Source organism: Monodon monoceros, unplaced genomic scaffold, assembly GCF_005190385.1.
Source record: "Monodon monoceros isolate NGI ecotype Baffin Bay Population unplaced genomic scaffold, NGI_Narwhal_1 Super_Scaffold_11, whole genome shotgun sequence".
In the NCBI taxonomy this organism is placed as follows: domain Eukaryota; kingdom Metazoa; phylum Chordata; class Mammalia; order Artiodactyla; family Monodontidae; genus Monodon; species Monodon monoceros.
The window spans coordinates 56,022,134-56,022,717 of NW_021703767.1; the positions used below are offsets into that span (position 1 = coordinate 56,022,134).

At 32.7% G+C, this 584-nt stretch overlaps 1 non-coding gene across 1 annotated transcript; it reads left to right on the forward strand.

Annotated features, from left to right (window-relative positions):
* The first annotated feature begins 226 nt into the window (after positions 1–226).
* Positions 227–333, forward strand: LOC114891403. Its single transcript, XR_003792509.1, has one exon. It is a non-coding gene; the product is annotated as a U6 spliceosomal RNA (small nuclear RNA).
* Positions 334–584: the final 251 nt, after the last annotated feature.

Below are 584 nucleotides of genomic sequence, written 5' to 3' on the forward strand. Positions count from 1 at the left end.
ACTTATGAAAGTTGCTTGCTGTTTATTATTATACTCAGTCATTTATAAATTCTTCTATTGTTTGTTACAATTGTTCAGTTGATTCTTTTGTATATTCATGTAAGCAAGTATAACATTTGCAAATAATGATAATATTACATCCTTTTTCAAACATATATGCCTCATTCTCTCCTCTCTAATTGTACTGGCAAGTACCTTCAGAACCATGTTAAAAAAGTAGTAGTGAGTGCTCACTTGGGCAACACATATGCTAAAATTGGAACAATACAGAGAAGATTAGCATGGCTTCTGAGCAAGGATGGCACAGAAATTTGTGATACGTTCCATATATTTTCTTCTCAGGCATGGGACACAAAAGCAAAAATAAACAAATGGGACTACATCAAAATAAATAGCTTTGCACAGCAAAGGAAACTATCAACAAAACAAAAAGGCAGCCTACAGAATGAGAGAGGGTATTTGCAATATCACATATATCCAATAAGGGGGTGATATTTAAAATACATAAAGAACTCATACAACTCAATATAAAAAAACAAAAAAACAACCCAATTAAAACATGGGCAGAGGCCCCGAATAGAAAT